Source organism: Pelodiscus sinensis, chromosome 5 (assembly GCF_049634645.1).
Source record: "Pelodiscus sinensis isolate JC-2024 chromosome 5, ASM4963464v1, whole genome shotgun sequence".
NCBI lineage: Eukaryota > Metazoa > Chordata > Testudines > Trionychidae > Pelodiscus > Pelodiscus sinensis.
The window spans coordinates 113,077,064-113,095,127 of NC_134715.1; the positions used below are offsets into that span (position 1 = coordinate 113,077,064).

The following is an 18,064-nucleotide window of genomic DNA, read 5'->3' on the forward strand; positions in this document are numbered from 1 at the left end:
TTTTATTCTATTCACTGTTGTGGCAGAGGGAACTTTCTCAAACACCAGATCCCCTCTAATGGTATGGAACTGGGAGTTGCACAGCACTTTTAGATGGTAGCTTAGCCAAAATACCCCCTCTTCTGATTTTGTAGCTTGGCTTTCTCTTTTGGGCCAATGATGTTTGCATGTCAGTGCTGTGTACTGTTTGTGAAATGTTGTGCCACCAAAAGCGTACAACTGATAAGGGCCCTGTGCTCCCATTCCAGTTGATAGCTGTAAGAGTGAAAGTTGTTTGGTACCTTTTACCCATAAATGTGATGGGAGGTGGGGGAAGGAAATGAAGATGTTGAGAATGCAAATGAAGAAAATTGGCTTTTTAACATTATTTCCTGTCTTTGCTATAGGTGCTTCAGTGTAAAATCATTATTGGTGTGAGTGTATTAAAGTCTGCCACTAGTGCTGGATTTGGCGCACACCACAGGGCTTTCCATTCAGCTGGCAAGAGATTAAAATGACACACAGAAGTGGAAGCTTTTTTCATAATGCTGCCATTGAAATGATAATGGTGGTAACCTGGACTTTGAATCTATTTACTGTAGGTTTGGCAGGCTAGACTAGAGTGCTATTGACATCCCCTGATGAAGAGGACTAATTTTGGATGCTATGCTTGGGTTGTCCTGGAGTCCATAGAATAGATTCTGTTGCTTTTTAAGGCAGAAGCTACAATAATTGAATTGATTTGTCTTTCATTTGACTCTTGACTGAAAGGAATAAAAAGCTTCAGGATTATTGATTTAGCTTTGCAGTCAAGTATTTTCCTTTTGTTATAGCTTCCCATAGGGACCTAGTCCTGAGACCAATTCTGCAGTAGAGATAATGCAGTTCTACTAGCAGGTGTTTGAGTTAGTCATGGGCTCTTCTCTATCTCCTTAAGCTCTTATCAGTCAGACATCAGTGTAGCACCCGAGTTGTTTCCTAAAACAAATTACAGATCGGGTCCAACAAGTAGTCTTATTTTTTTCTCGCTTATACCTTTTGGAAACCACTTCTGAGTAAGTTCTTGTTGGGGAACAACCAACAAGAGATTAGCTCAGAGAATCCATCTCGGGTTTTACATGAAGCCCAATAGGATAGTGGTTTTGGGGTCAGATTTTCTCATCTGATCCGCTCTGACTAATCTGCTCCTATAGAAGTCACTGTCTATAATGGAAATGGACTTACATCAACAACTTGTAAAATCCCACCTTGAGATGCTGGTCAGTGTTGTGGGACTAGTTGTGCAATAGGACTTAAATCATAGTGCTTTTATTTTGGTAGTTCCTACTACATCTTAGTGCTAGACATAAACCACAGGAACTTGCCAGAAACAAATTGGCGTGTGGATAGCAGATCTGCACACATCATGGATCCAGATGGTCAGAAAACCCTGTAAAGGAGAACAAGTAGCAAATACTACTCTTCCCCATTCCCAACTGCAGAGTTTTTACCCTGGCCAAACAGGTGTCTTGTTGCTAATGCATGTGTTGGAACTAAGGATCCCTTTCCTCAGTCAGCTTGCCTCTCCCTACTGCATGCATCAGTGCTTTTCTCTTTGTCTCAAGACTGGGGCTTACTGGAAAAGGACACTCACAGAAGCATCTTTTTAAAAATGTTTCAAATGGGATTGTAGCTTTAAAGTAATGAAATTCTCTCTCCCCCACCTTATTGTAAACTGATTTTAAAGACTATATTTTAAGGACACATCTTACTATATATTTTAGAAACATGTCTGTCAATCTGAGTCTGTTTGTTCAAGAACTCCTAAATAGCACGAGCTAGGACCACCATATATGACATACAACTTCCTCTTATCATAACTTAAAGCAAGGTCAGGGTTTCATTGTGCCAGGATAATGGGATGTGCCTGGAATTCAATTGTTTCTCATCAAATGGAAAGGGAGGGGTCTGGTAGGAGGGAATTCTACTACAGAATGGCCACAGAGGGGCAGCAAGGGACCAGAGATGGGGGCCAGGACAGCTATAGCTCCATTGCCCCAGCAGGGGGCAGCGAGAAAGGGACATCTACCTTATATATATTTCAGAGAGTTTGTCTATTTGTGTATTTATGTGTCTGTGTGCCAGCTGGGAGACATGCACCCCTTCCCCAGCTGTGTCTGCTGCAGCAGTCATGGACAGGAACATCTCATGTGGCCCCAAGCTTCTGCAGTGAGAGATGGCTGGGGTTATAGTTGCTCTCTGGGGCAGCCTGCCTATTGAACCCCTCATCCACAGCTCCACCCTCAGCTCCACCCTATTTTCAATTATTTAAATGAAGAAAATTATAAAATGTATTTGAGTTAAGGATCCGAGCAATGATGAGTTAATCTTCAATTGTTCTATAAACAAAGTGATGCCTAAAATCCGGTAGAACAAACATGTAATATAACTAGGATACAGAGGAAACATAAAATTAAATAGAACAACAAAACCAATTACATAGTGCTTGTCAGGTTCGAAACACACAGACTTAATCTAACCACAAGTTGAAATCTTAGCAGGCTCAGCAGGGTTGCTATCCTTCTGCATAATATACATGGAGAACTGTACTAACATGTGTGGATATTTAGGACAAAACTCCTTTTTTAAACTAACAAAAAACCTCAGCCTTGTCTATTCTGTACAGACATTAAACATCCCACTTTGGCTTTTTCATATAATAATGCAAGTTTGCCTCATTGTCCTTGGCCAAAATTATTCTTTTACCTTCCAACTGGTTTGCAGCAGCTGTTGGCTGGCTTCCTGCCACCCTGTACTATAAAATTGTGTTTCAGTATTGCATGTGGAGTGTTTTAAGAGCTTTGAGGTGAAAGGCCTATTAAGTGTAAAATTATTTTGTTATATTAAATATAATCCTTCCATTAATTTTAGCTCCATCTCAGTTCCTGGAGTTAGTGGTCTATGTGTAGCAGGAAAAGTTGCTTGCTTTGTTGAGAAGAAATATTTCTATGAAGGTACAGGTTGGACCTCCCTGTTCTAGCACCCTCAGGATTTAACCAGTCCTAGACAAGGGAGTTTGCCAGACCAGGGGAGTGCCAGCCTCCCTGCTGGATGTCCGTCACCAGCTATCTGGGCTCCTCTCCGCAGCCTTCTTTCCCTAGCCTCCCAACCTTGCAAGCTGTGGCAGCCCTGCCACAGCTCCCAGTCCACAACATGCAGCAACTCCACCAGAGCGCCGCCATCCCGCCAGCTTCCCTGCCAGCTGCATGCTCTGGTGCCCTGTGGGCTCTGCTGCCCCCTGTCCCCTCTGGCCAGCTCCGCTCTGAGCCATGAGCGACTTTTGCTGCTGGGGCTCTTTAGTCCCGGAATATCTGTGGTCTTGCTGGGCCATGAATATTGCCAGACCAGAGAATCCTGGACCATGGAGGTTCAACCTGTAGTGTGTAAATACAGTGAGGTCCATTTCAGAGGAGGTAATTCTAAAGAACAGGGCACTGGGCTGGGATACACAAAACCTGGGTTCTATTTCCAAGCTCTGCTGCTGGGAGACATTTTTCCTTTTTCTGTGCCTCAGCATCCTCCCCGTTAAAATGGAGCTAAATAAAGAGACTTGTCTCTGTAAAGTACTTTGAGATCTACTGTCAGTGGATCAGTGCTAGCTCACAGCTCGGGATTACTGTTGGCATCCAAGAGCAACTTCTTCCTAAGTAGATGCTTGCGAAAGCATCGAAGAGCATGATCAATCCCTCTCACTCAAACGTGATTTTTGAAATCCCATCCTATTAACAGCTGTTACTTTTATATGGTACCTTGTATCCAGTAATCTCATAGCACTTCATGAGCTTTGGCAAATACCATTATTTCTGTTTTGCAAGTGGGAATACTTAGGGTCTATGAAGGTTAAGAGACTTGTTCATCAGCAGCTACTCAGTGTCCTGAGTTTCCAGTCTCCCAGGAGCTTTAATCACAAGGCCTCTTTGCTATGCCACGTAAGAGTCACCTTGCAAAAGCTAAACTGCTCTGTGGTTGCTAGGTAATAATGTGTTGTCTTCAAGCCTGAACCAAATTCACTGAGATTCATGTTTGTTTGTGACACACTGTGGTAGCTAAAGGTTTTAGATTGCGAACTGGACTGTTCAGATAGGTTATGTAGTTAAATTCACACTATCAAGGTGTATACTCACAAGGGGACATTTAGATTTAGAAAAAAGCTGCTGTTTATATGTGCTTGCTGAAGCCAGCAACATGGATGACTTTAAAAAAGTGTTTTTAAATGGAGAATACTAACACCCCAGACATTAGTAAAATACTGCAATTTATGTAAAGCTTTTCATTATGGCTCTGTGGGGAGTTTCCAAATATATTAGCATTTTTAGACTCTCTTATCAGCACTTCAAAGATAAAGTAGTGTGGGATGAGCACTTCTCCATTAACGCTCGGCATACCGCTTATGCTGATGAACATACAGTATATGCCAAATATAGACAAGAAAATCTAAAAGGGGAATTAGGAACAGATGTTTTAAGAAATGCAGACAGTTAATTTCTCTGGGTTTTAATGGTGATCTGTCACAGGGACTCTTATAGAAACGTTATCATGAACCAAAATATCAGTGGAAAATCTCTTACATTGAAAGAAAAAAAGTCACCATATCAGGCTATTTTTTGTGAGGCGCTGCTCATGGGGGCTCCATGTGTTTCATTAATGTTTATCTCCAGTTTGTTATCATTCATGGAAGCTTACAGCCAGCTTGGAGATCTGGCTCGGCATAGGACTGGATTACTGACCCTAATGCGTGGAAGGCTGAATTTATTAAATAGCAGTATTATCCACCCTAAGAATTTCGCAAGGAATTTGAAACAAAAGAGCACAAACCTCTAAGAAAGTTCTCAACCCACAAGTGATCTCATTTTTTAAAACAACTAGCATCACTATAGGGAAGTATCATGGAAGGACTAAAAATGAGATTTCAAAGCCCTTTAAGTGACATTTCAATTGTTCTTGGGGCTCTGAGGCAGCTTTCCATCTCTTGTACCCAACTTTGTCCTCCTGCCCTGTGAGAACACTCTTGTATAAGCTGCAGAAAGAGATCTAAGCTCTGACCTAGATGCTGTTGGTTGAAATCCGCTTGGTAATTGGGAGAAATCAAAGGAACTGAAAAATCTTGCCGGTACGTGAGGCAGAACATGAAAGAACAGAGTCTCATATTTTCTTAAAAAGGCTAGCAATGGCAGCTCCTTGATTTGTACATTCATAAACAAAACTGAAGTTAGTGGTAGTGAAACTGAGTAAATTACTCTCAGTAGTGTAAAGGGTGGAATCTTCTGGAGTAAATTTAATTGGAATGTGGGCAATGCTTTTCTGTATTATTGTAGTGTGGAAAAACTAAAACATTTCAGACTTTCAATAAGAACAGACAAAATGCAGAAAAGGTCGGCACATGCAGAAAACTCAGATGGGTTGTGTGTAAGCATGTGCAAAAAAATAAGAAAAGGCCTTGCTAGAAATGGAGCCAGCACAGATTGTGATGTGCTAAATAACCTACAATTAATTGATGTGCACACATGACTGCATATCTGATTCCACCCTGTGGCCAATGGTAAAGCGATTCTCCATGTATTCCAACCCCTAGCATGTAAGTTTTTCTGCACTGTACACTGTCCTAGAGAAAAATGGCTTTGTCACATCTTTTCTCTTTTTTTCCTTTCTGTTTCTCCTTTGCCTTTTTGTGTGGGCATATTTCAGGAAAATAACTCAGTGGTGGAATTAGAAGTGGATGAGAATATGTACCAAATCTGGAACAAGTAAAAACAAGATACAGGTCATTATAGCCTTTCAAAGATAACTTAGCTCTTTTTATGTGTAATGGAGTGCGTGTCAGTCTGGACTAAATTCCAATTTAGGTAATAATCAACCTAAATCTCTCATCATTTCAGTAGGATGTGATAATCTTTTTACTTCATATCCTAAAACACAATTAAAATAAATGACCACATTTTCAGAAGCAGCTACCTTGAATCCAGACATAATCTAGAAGAGAGGTGAGCAATAAAATGGTGGCAGTTCACCAGGCTGCTGCTGCTTTATTTATCTGCGCCTTCGCAGGTACGGGTGATCGCAGCTCCCATTGGCCAGGAACTGCAATCCACGGCCAACAGGAGCTGCCATCCCCCGTACCTGCAGAAGTGCAGGTAAATACAGCTTGGCAAGGGCTAACCCTGGTGGCCTGGATCCAGCACATGGGACAGTATTTGCCCACCCTGATCTAGGTAATTTTGTTCTTCCCATAGACATCTAACTAACATTTGCCTACACATTTCTATGCATGTGTGCACTATTATGAAAACTGTGAGTACAAGAGCATTTACCCATTTGCTCATAGGTCATCACCCTCTGCTTTTTTTATCATCTGAACTGCAGAACCTAATAAAGGGGTTTAACTACTATCTTTAATAGATGGAACACTCCAGAGTGGGACATAGAAGAATCCTAGCTTGGTGGTCATGTTTCATGCAGAAATCTAATCTGCAAGTTCAGCATGGGTCTCGGGAACTCCTTTGAAGAATTATTATAGCTACATAGTAAGAACAGATTCTTATATTCTAATACTTAATCCTATGTACTCTTCCTGAGCCTGGCCATGAGGATGTAATAATACTTAGCATAGTTTTTCCCTGAAGGCTGAATATGTAAGGTGTCTCTTTAGAGAATATGTACTAATTCTAAAACAACACTGCTCTGTAAACATAAGCAGATTTTAATGATAGTGGTTGTCTTGTGAATACAGAAATATCGCAATCAAAGCATAATTTTTTATTAGTTCAAACCAGAGGCGTTACTAGCAACCCTGACCATATTCTTTGGCTCCGTGCATTAGGAAAATAATAGAACATTCATGGCTTTTTTTGGTCCTTAAAGCACTTCTTACTAACAAAAGTTGGTATCCTTGCAGAACACATGCTCAGAACTAGAGCAAACTTCTCCTGACCACTGGTTTGTATGTCAGTTTCTTATCAGAAAATAACTCCAATTCCCTTCAGTGAAACTATCTGATGGCAAAGGACTGATGGCTGGATAAAAGAACACTTTCTTCAGCCATTCAGCCAATTTATTTAAGCATATGCGTGTATATACGTATGTATAATATATACAGGCAGTCCCCGGGTTACGTGGATCCGACTTATGTCGGATCCCTACTTACGAACGGCCCCCCTTCCCCCGCAGCAGACCGCTGAGACGTGCCGCGGCGGTCCCGCCGCCTGTGTCCTCCGCGGCGAGAAAAGCTGCTCCGCGTCTCCCTGGTCTGCTGGGGGGGGGGGGGGGGCCCAGGCAGACCAGAGAGCCGCGGAGCAAAGCCGCAGAGGACGCGGGCGGCGGGACCGTGGTGCGTCTCGGCGGTCCTGCCGCCCGCGTCTGCCTGGTCTGCTGGGGGGGGCGCAGCTAGTGCACCCCCCCCCCCCAGCAGACCAGGCTTTTCTCGCCGACACCTGGGATAGAGCAGCTGGGGGGCTGCCGGGTTGGTCCCCGCAGCGCCGACCTACCCTGCAGTGCCCCATCTGCTCTGACCCAGGCGTGTCCGATTCAGCCCCTGCTGGTCAGTTTCAACAGCGGCTGAATCTGGACACTAGTTCTGACTTACATACAACTTAAGAACAAACCTACAGTCCCTATCTTGTACGTAACCCGGGGACTGCCTGTGTGTGTGTGTGTGTGTGTGTGTGTGTGTGTGTGTGTGTGCGCGCGCACACACACATACACGTTACTGCAAACTTTAATGGTATAATAACGTCTTCAAAGCTGTATTGGTCTGGATCAGATATTGCAGTATTTTTCATAAAGGTGCTTGCCAAAATGTCAAGGCATTCTTATTTCATGCAGTCATGGACAGTCCAACATCAGTCACTGTGCAGATATCCTTCTTCTCTGTATCTTTTGGGTACAAACAGGTCATGCTTGTTGGTAGCTGTGACTCTACAATGCTACTGGGAGCGTGCTTCCCAGTTGGGTAGGCAGACATGCTAGCTCTTGGAGAGCTAGATCACTAAAAGTGGCCAGGTGGCTGGAAGTAGTGCAGATGGTGGCTCAGCCTAGCCACCACTTAGGTGGCCAGCCCCAGCTGCTGCCATGCCATCCTATCTGTTAGGGTTTCCAGGTGTCTGCTGTGTGTGTGTGTGTGGGGGGGGGGTTGTTTTTGTTTTTGTTTTTGTTTTTTGTTTTTTTGGCCCAACAACTTTAGTCCCCCCTCCCCTGGTTTTTTTTTTTTTTTTTTCTTCTCAACAAGTTTTCCCCGCCATGTTCGGTATTTTTTGTGAAAGTATCTGGCAACCCTACTAGCTCTGCTGCTATGTTTAGCATGCTAGCTTGAGTGAACCTCATGCATGTTTATCTGCCCATGCTGGGAAGTTTGCTCCCTGCTGTAGTGTAAATGTGCACTTAAAGGCTTGTGTGAAAGTTCTGAGTTTGGGTTATATGTTTTATTCTTCTGAGTGGTGCTTCAGTGATTAAATGGTGAGTTTGGAGTCTGTACCCATCACGTGACACCATATCCTGTTGTGGCTCAGGAAGGAGAAAAGAGAATAGAGGTGGGGTTTTGTCTCCTCCCAGCAGTCATATAGCAATGTCTGTATTACTTCCAAGTAGTGGGACCTTTTGTGTTAGGCACTGGACGAGTTGGCTGCACAAGCACGAGTAGAGGTAGAAACTGGGGTACCTAAAGCACAGTGTAAATTTTGAGAGGACTTTGCAACTTACACTGAAGGACCGTCTGGATTTGTGGACTTGCTACTCAGACCCTATGCCACCAGCACTCTCAGCTATCTCTGACACCACTGATTTCCTGAGAAAACTACAATGCATTGGTGATTTGCCAGAAAACACCATCCTAGCCACCATGCATGTAGAGGCTCTCTACACAAACATCCCACACACAGATGGAATACAAGCTATCAGGAACAGTATCTCTGGGTATGTCTATACTGCCACCCTAGTTCGAACTAGGGTGGTTAATGTAGTCATTCGAAGTTGCAAATGAAGCCTGGGATTTAAATATCCCGGGCTTCGTTTGCATCTTGCCGTGGAACGAGGTGTACCGGTAGTTCGAATTAGCCTAATTCGAACTACCTACTCCGTGCCATGTGTAGCCGCGGGCATGGAGTCCGCACTAACGGGGATTTAAAAATGGCGGCACCCGGCAAGATGCAAATGAAGCCTGGGATATTTAAATCCCGGGCTTCATTTGCAACTTCGAATGACTACATTAACCACCCTAGTTCGAACTAGGGTGGTAGTGTAGACATACCCTCTGATGCCACAGCACAACTGGTGGCTGAGCTCTGTGACTTTATCCTCTCACACGATTATTTCAAATTTGGTGACTATATATCTCCAGACCAGTGGCACTGCTATGGGCGCCCGCATGGCCCCACAATATGCCAACATTTTTATGGCTGACCTGGAACAACGCTTCCTCAGCTCTTGTCCACTCACGCCCCTTCTCTACCTGCGCTACATTGATGACATCTCTATCATCTGGACCCATGTGACGGAAACTCTAGAAGAATTCCACCACGATTTCAACTGCTTCCACCCCACCATCAACTTCAGCCTGGACCAGTCTACAAGGGAGGTCCTGGACACCACGGTACAAATAAGTGATGGTCATATAAACACCACCCTATACTGAAAACCTACCAACCACTATGCCTACCTTCATGCCTCCTGTTTCCATCCCAGACACACCACACGATCCATTGTCTACATCTAAGCACTGAGGTACAACCGCATTTGCTCCAACCCCTCAGAGACCAACACCTACAAGATCTTCAACAAGCATTCTTGAAACTACAATACCCACACAAGGAAGTAAGGAAACAGAGCCAGACGTGTGCCCAGAAGCTTCCTGCTACGGGACAAGCCCAAAAAAGAAACCAACAGAACACCACTGGCCATCACCTACCGTCCTCAGCTAAAACCTCTCCAATGCATCATCAGTGATCTACAACCCATTCTGGACAATGATTCCTTGCTTTCACAGGCCTTGGGAGGCAGGCCAGTCCTCGCCCACAGACAACCTGTCAACGTGAAGCATATTCTCACCAGCAACTATACACCGCACCATAGTAACTCTAATTCAGGAGCCAATCCCTGCAACAAACCTTGGTGCCAACTCTGCCCATATATCTACACCATCACAGGACCTAACCAGATCAGTCACACCATCACTGGCTCATTCACCTGCACATCTACCAACATAATATACGCCATCATGTGCCAGCAGTGCCCCTCTGCTATATACATTGGCCAAACCGGACAGTCCCTACGTAAAAGAATAAATGGACACAAATCAGATATTAGGAATAGCTATATACAAAAACCTGTAGGAGAAAACTTCAGTCTACCTGGACACACAATAGCAGATTTAAAGATAGCCATCCTGCAGCAAAAAAAATTCAGGACCAGACTTCAGAGATACTGCTGAGCTGCAGTTCATATGCAAATTTGACACCATCAGCTCAGGATTAAACAAAGACTGTGAATGGCTAGCCAATTACAAAAGCAGTTTCTCCTCTCTTGGTGTTTACACCTCCAGATCAGCTGCTAGAAGTGGGCCTCATCCTCCCTGATTGAATTTATGTCGTTATCTCTAGCCTGATTCTTGCCTGCATATTTATACCTGCCTCTGGAAACTACGTGCATCTGATGAAGTGGGTCTTTACCCATGAAAGCTTAAGGTGCTACAGGACTCCTTGTTGCTTTTGCAGATCCAGACTAACATGGCTACCCCTCTGATACTGTGCAACTTATGTGACAGAGGAGAGCTCGAAAAGAGGCATTTTCTTCTCTAATGTCCAAACTAAGTGGGAGTGTTAGGGGAAAAATAGCAGTTCCTTCAACTATTAGTAATAAGGCCTGATCTGCACTTAAAAAATTCCCTTGTCACAAACAGTGGAAGGACTCTGAAAGCATCCAAGATCCTGGTCTAGTGAGCAGTTGGGCTGGGTGAGAGGGAGAATGTTTCTTCATTAGCAGGGTTTGCCAATATAGCTGTGCTGACAGTCCTTTCCTGCAGTAGACAAGACCTTAGACTTTTTGTCTAAAAGCAGTGAGGAAGATGCTGTAGTTAACCCTAGAAGAAGGAAAAGAAGCAATAGAGATGGCAGCCTGCTAGGTAGCAGCCTATCAGTGAATTGGGAATAGGAATTTATGACAAATGGACATGAGAGAAAATCCAAAGCAGATTGGAGCTACCTCCAACAAACACCTGATGCTTATCTGACTTTTCATACCAATGAAATATTAAGAAGCTAGGAACTAACTGCTGTTGGGGATGTTAGCATTGGTACATTTATCACTGATGCTTCAGGATCTCCCTGTTTTACCCTATGCATTGGCTTCCATATCAGTTTAGTGCCTGCTTGCTGCTTGATTAGGTTTAGTTCAAATCATAGTGGAGCTCAGTTTCTCCAAACCCAAGTCTTGTAAATCATGAGGTTTGGCACAACCTTAGCTACACTGTTTAGAGCACTCATGACTAAGACCCTACTCATGACTAAGGCCCTACTAAGCCAGGACATCTGGTGTTCTCCCATGAAATCTGGCCTTTTGTGTGCTTTTACTCTATACTATGCAGATTTCATGAGGGAGACTAGTGTTTCTCAAATTGGGACCCAAAATGGAGCTGCAGGGGGATCACGAGGTTATTTTAGGAAGACCACAGTATTGCCACCCTGATTTCTATGCTGCCTGCAGAGCTGGGCAGCTGGAGAGCAGTGGCTGTAATCTTGGCTGGATGCCCAGCTCTGAAGGCAGCACCCAACCAGCAGTAGTGTTGGCAATACCATACCCATATTGCTCGTACTTCTGTACTGCTGCTTTCAGTCCTGGGCACCCAGGGTGTGGCAGCTGCTGATTAAAGTCCCAGTGCTGCAGGTAGCAGTGCAGAAATAGGGGTGGCAAGACCATACTGTACTTATGTCTGTACTGCTGCTGGTGGTACATCTGCCTTCAGAGCTGGGCTCCCAGCCAGCAGCCAACGCTCTCCTGCTGCCCAGCTCTAAAGGTAGGGCCATCACCAACACCAGCACAGAAGCAAGGGTAACAGTGCCACCCACTCCCACTACAATTATCTTGCTTCCTTCACACAGCTCCTTTGTGGGTCAGGACCTCTACAACTATAACTCCAAGAAATTTCAGATTTAAATATCTGGAAATCATGACATTTTCCATTTTTAAAATCCTATGACTATAAAATTGACCAAAATGGACTGAGAATTTGATAGGGCCCGACTCATGACTCAGTTAGTCTAATCCTTTTACTCTGCAAAATGTTTCTGTGCCTTGAGTTTTATGTCTCCTCTTGTTCATTTTCCCCAAACTCCTTTTTGTGCTGTCTTTCCCCCAAGTCTTTTAAATAATATTGTTAATATTTTGTTCAACCATCGCCTGTCCTAGTATAAGATTAGAAATGTTAAAATACATCTTATGATGTAGTTATGTCCTAACTTTCATACTTTCAAATGCTGGGCTTTAGTACAGACACACACAAGATGTGTGTGCAGATCATCTGGCTCAGGCCGGGTTATGAATGGTAAGTACAGCTGACGTCAACAATCTTGACTGGCCTGATATGGGAGCTGTAGCCTGTCCTTTCTTCTGCACATAGAGAGATGAGCTATTCATGGAAATTGCAGCTTCTTTTGGGTATTCTTTACTGCTATTATTCTCCACAAATGAAACCAGGATTCTTCATCCTAAACAATGCTCAGGATTTAAAATGTTGCCCTGAGGAGCAGAAAGTCTGTTCTCCTGTAGGATGGATGTTTTGCTCTCCAGTCTGTTAATTATGGCCTTTTCTTTCAACAGGAATAATTGTGTTATTAATAGTCCTTTCATGAACAGAAGAAAGGCCTCTTTGGAAGGGGAATACTCTTGCTTCACAAAAGGTTTCTGATAGCCTTAAGGTGGATTTATCTGGTGGTGCCTTGGCTAACCTTCATATTAAGCAGTCAGAGGCAGTTTAGGGCATATGGGGATGTGAAGCAAATTACAAAATAAATTAAAAGCATTATGGCTCAGCAGTATAAATTAATGCAGCTGCTGTAAGCTTCATCCTGGGAGAGTTGTCAATATCTGCTAAGCTGCTACAGGAGAAAAATAAATTAAGGTGTACTTTGTCACTCTTGTTCCTCCTCCCACTACAATTTCAAGGGGTCCTACCTCTTAACTCCTTCAGTGCCAGTGGATTGTGTGTAATTAGGGGACTACAGAGGGAGCTCGAGCAAACAGCGAACCAGCAAAGGGAAAAGAATGTCCAGATTAAAAACTGTATTTAAAAAAAATCAGATACCAATGATCAGGTTTGTCTTGTGGATTTATTGGGCCCTACACAGTACTGTGCCCAAGGCACAATGGCAGCCAGGTGGGGCTGATGACTTTTTTTAGAGTTGTGATTTTAAAATCCTCAGCAACACACTAATGAAATATTTGTCAAGCCAATTTTAAACTCAGGCCCAATAGACTAATACAATAAATTCAGAAACGGACAGTATATACCTGGGGTTGGCCAATGCCTGTTTCATGGCTTCATTACCACTGAAATGGCTCTTTCACAGGTTCAATGTTCTTATAAGTCTGGCAGACTTTTTCACTTTTAAGTAACTAGAACCGCTGTGGAGGAAGCAGAACCACCGAATAGGAAGAGGTGGGTAGATGAATATTAAGACTTAGTAGGACCCCAAGTTTTTGGGTGCCCTATACAGCTGTGTACTTTGCATTTGGGTAAGAACGGCCCTGTCAATGACATTAATGTCCAAAATTTTCCACTGCAGCTGCTTGTCTCTGCTCTTGCTGGTTCATTTTCTTGAGGGCTTTCCTTGTCAACTGCTCTCTTCCCAAACTTAGATAGCTCAATGGAGGAGTCCCCTGAGCAGGAGGCCTCTTCTGTTCAGTTCTGGATCTGCAGGGTAGGTAACTCCAGCTTTCTTTCCTCCTAACAGCTGTATCTGCTGCAGGTACTTGTTCCGCTCTTGCCATCTGAGTGTTAGTGTTCTCTCTCCTGCTCAGTCTCCTGGGACCGGGTCAAGTAAAATGTAGTCAAACCATAAATATGATCAAAGAGGATTGTGGGGACTGTCCCCTTTGCTTGTGGCACAAAGAAAGTAAGGCTGCAGCAGGAAAACAAGCAGCCCAAAGAAACACGGAACAAAAATCCTAACATGAAAGAGTCTGAGACTATCCAGAACTTGACCACCACTATGGATGGAGTGGTTCAGAATTAGCAGAAGACTTGAAATTTAGCATCATAGGGAAAACCATGATTGCCTGTTAGTTAAAAATAAATAATCTATTCTGTGTTTGTAGTTCATTAGTTTGCTCAAGGAATTGCCAGGGAAAAGAAACCTCCAGAAACTTGTTCCCGATACAAATGTTTTTAATTCCATTTTGTATTATTACTTATTATAGCAGTCCCTAGAGGTCTTCATTGAAATCAGGCCCCCTTGTCCAAATTGAGACAAGACACATCAAATGAGTATAAAAAGATAAATGGAAGGGAAGAGTAACAGTGATACACCAGGGTTACAAAAGCTAATTTTACAAAATTAGCAGAAACTGATTGAAAAATATATAAAAGGACATCTCAGAAGTTCTAAAAGCTGCTTGCTAGCCATAGTCAGTTGCAAATTAATTTTAAGCACTGAGGTTTAAGCAGATCTTGAAGGACAAGATTGTGCCTTGACAGGTTAGGTGTAGGATGGCTTGCCACTTGTAAGGGGTGGCATAGAAGAAAATGCTATGGAATTTGTGGCAGAAAGAGGCAAATCATCACTTGAGGCTGATCTCATTGGTGGAGTGGAGAGGTGGGAGTTATAAAATGAGAGAAGTAGGGAGAAGCTAGATTCTGAAGGATCTTAATGCTGAGGACAAGGAGCCTATATATATATATGAGAGTCAAAATGATGGGCTAGTAACATAATGTTAGCAGCTGGCAATAATCTGGATGTTGGGACAGTCAGAGAACTTGATGCAGATTCAGGAAGAGACTGAATGACTGAGAATATGGCTATGTTCTCTCAGAGAGAGTGGGGGTGGGGTAGTAGAGAGGGCTTGGAGGCTAGAAGGAGCTCAGTTTGGGCTATTTTAAACTTAAATTGACTTCACAGTATCCTTGAGAGGATGACCTGAAGGCAAAGCTATAAGATTTTGAGATAGGGTTGCCAACACACGGGCTAAAAATGTTGAGCGAGGAAAAAACAACCCACCCCCACCGAACACCTCCTGTGTGGCTACTACCAAGAGCTACCAAGCTGGGAACACAAGGGAAGGCAGCAGAGCCTGTTCTGCAAAGTAGCTGCCTGCTACCCAAAGCAGAGAAAGGCAGACCCAGGGCAACACCATGACAGGGCGGGGGGAGTGTGTGACCATGAGTAGGAAGGTGACTCCCCCATAGCCAGATCTTTGGGTGTCCCAGTGGGAAGAAGCAGAAATTCCGCCCCAGTCAGTTTTGGCTGAGAGCCCATGGAAGCCAGCTAAACGCAACTACAAAGCACTTGCAGGCTTCTCTCCTGGACTACGGCACCACAACATGCTTGAACAGTGCTCAGGAGCAGGGACAGGGCTCCTCCTCTTCCCCAAGGTGTCACTCCTCCTCAGACGCAATCAGCTGAGGGCTCCCAGCGCTGATTGTGCCCCGCCTCCCAGCCATTCCCTTCACCCCTGCCTGGCTTCTGCACGCAACCAGAGGCTCCCCATGCCAATCATGGCCCCGCCTCCCGACCTGGGACTCCCTCTGGTTGTGAGCAGAAGCCTGACTGGGGGGAATGGCTGGGAGTCCCAGCCACTCCCCCCATGCCCACCAGGCTTTTGCACGGTACCACAGGCTCCCAGCACCCATCACGGCCCCGCCTCCCAGCCACTCCCCCCATGCCCACCAGGCTTTTGCACGGTACCACAGGCTCCCAGCGCCCATCACGGCCCCGCCTCCCAGCCACTCCCCCCACCCCTGCCAGGCTTCTGTCCGGTGTCCAGCTGGAAAAACAAAAAATACCAGACATTGCACGTGTGTGGTATTTTCTGAATTTTTTTACCAGACGGAGGGTGCAAAAACAAGACTGTCCGGTAGAATACCAGATACCTGGCAACCCTATTTTGGGACCATGACATTGTTTTGAACTCCATAGTGGCTAGTTCTGGAATTTTGAAGGAGGCTTCTTCTCCTCTTTTCTTTAAAGAAAATGAGCCAAACCAGTCACATCCTTTTGTTAGTGTTCTACTGTGATTAAAAATTTGAGCATATTTCTTACATCATAAAGTGTAGCATGGCCTTACCAAAAACAATTTATCAGACACATTCCAGAACAACCAAGGAAACTCGTGAGCCTCTTTGTCCTCATTTTCCTCTTTCTATTTTCATGTTTTCTTTCTTTATCTTGTCGCTGTTTACACTTGGGGATGGGACTCTGTCTTTTCTCAAACTTTGGACACCTCATAAATATTTGTGAGATAGGCATATAGAGGTAAATGGGTACAAGCAGAAGGCTGTGTGTATGTTGAAAAAGATGGCACAGAATGAAGGGCTGTGGGGTAAAAGATTACTTTCCTATAGACTTGCACCTAATACAGGTCTGGGCAACACACCTTCTGCAGGATGGATTCAGCCTACCAAGCCACCGGACGCGGCCCATGGATTCAGCAGGGAGCCTCAGACAACCCCTTCTCCTCCGCTTGCCTCGCCCCCACATGCAGCTCAGATAATCAGCTGCCGGGCCATTTGCATTTAACAAACTGCAAGGAGGGGGGAGTGGTGCTTTGTGGCTGCTCCCACCCCCAGCACAATCCTGTTGGCTGGTTTTTTGGAGTCTCATGGCTAAGTCTCCAGGCCAAAGCCTGCCTCTGGTACCCTAGCCACTCCCCGCCAGCCCTCTGCCTCCTTTAGTCCACATAAGCCAAATTCTCTGTCCACTCTTAAGCCCATATTCCCTCCCAGGCCCTGCACCACAATCCCCTGTCCTAGGTCACAACTCCCTCCTGCCCTAGGTCATAACCAAACCCCTAAACCCCAGTCCCTTACCCCAAGCACCCTTCTGTACCCAACCTCCATCCCAGACCCTACACCCCCTTCATTAATATATGGAAGAGTGCAGCCCTTGAGCACTTTACAAAATCTTGGTGTGGCCCCCATCAAAAATTATTGCCCACCCCTGACCTAATATGTGGTATGAGCTATCTGGAACCTCCACTACAAGGTGATAGTAAAATAACATTTGGGCCATTCGTTGAGGTTCCAAAAATAATGAGATTTAACATGTGACAGTGGGTGCTAAGAGCTGAACTTGAGTACCCCTTCCAGCACTGATGGAAATGTAGTTACATTATTAGGAGCAGCATTCTATAATTGTCTTGTGAGACTGGGATAGAAAAAAAGAGGATAATTAAACTTGGCCTAACACTATGGACTTGTGCAGAAGGTGAGATTAGCAGTGAACTATGACAGGGGAAGATGTGAAAAGCCTGGTACCAAATGAGCAAAGAAATTTTAAAAAATGGCAGGGGAAAGAAGGTAACCAAGCAATACAGCTAAAAGTGTAGGTTTGCTATCAGAGTTAATTTTTCCCTATCTTTTGTTCTCTGAACATTAGTGATGGCTAGACAAAATGGTGCATGTTGCAAACAGTCCGTTAACTTGGGCCATAATACTTAGGAATGATGGATGTAGAAAGAAAGTTGTATTATAGTAAGTTAACCTATTGCAAAGGAAAATGTGTTCAGTAAACAGCAAATGCAAATCAAGTAGATGGAACAGAGCAATTGATGCTGATCAACTTTGCTCTCTCTTTCCTGTTTCCCTTATTGAAGGTTCTTTCACCTTATGCTGACTGTTAGTATTATGGTCTTCATTTTCATATGGATTACAATGAGTTGAATACGTTACTGTCTGAAACCATCTGGCTTCAGACATCAAAGAACAGCTGTAGATAGCTTTGGCTTTTAATATAGTTAAAGTTCACCTCCCTGTATAAAATAAAATAGAGCCGTACACACGTTGACATTGATGTTGACATGGTGACACTAGGCCTGGGGGGAATTCTATTTCTAATTTTCAGCTTCTTCA

General features: G+C 44.2%; 1 protein-coding gene and 1 long non-coding RNA gene across 8 annotated transcripts in view; one reads left to right on the forward strand and one right to left on the reverse strand.

Annotated features, from left to right (window-relative positions):
* Window positions 1–18,064, forward strand: part of SORCS2 (sortilin related VPS10 domain containing receptor 2) — a 929,896-nt gene that overhangs the window by 196,072 nt on the left and 715,760 nt on the right. The window lies entirely within an intron of this gene.
* LOC106732360 (uncharacterized) overlaps window positions 1–18,064 on the reverse strand; it is a 55,535-nt gene that overhangs the window by 12,472 nt on the left and 24,999 nt on the right. The window lies entirely within an intron of this gene.